The sequence below is a fragment of the Limulus polyphemus genome, unplaced genomic scaffold (genome assembly GCF_000517525.1).
Source record: "Limulus polyphemus unplaced genomic scaffold, Limulus_polyphemus-2.1.2 Scaffold1190, whole genome shotgun sequence".
Lineage (NCBI taxonomy): Eukaryota > Metazoa > Arthropoda > Merostomata > Xiphosura > Limulidae > Limulus > Limulus polyphemus.
The window spans coordinates 241,458-241,737 of record NW_013666800.1 but is presented as its reverse complement, the minus strand read 5'-3'; positions in this window follow the sequence as shown (position 1 = coordinate 241,737).

Genomic DNA, 280 nt, shown 5'->3' with positions numbered 1-280 from the left:
AAACATACCGCTGTGCCACTAGGGGGCATATTTATCTGGACTTACGGGGTAAAGTTCAGCTCAGAATATAATAAATAAAATCAGTATTTCCCTACTGTAAAAGTTGCTGTTATTGTATGTTTAACACTGAATAACTTTTCAGCATCACTCTTAATACTTCACTGAATTTCCACACATTAGTTCATCATATTGTTACGTCTGTGTTCGTTTGTTAATTTTCCGTACAAATTCTTTCCGAGAAATTTCAGCGATACAAGTCATTTCTTAAGTAAAACTAGTT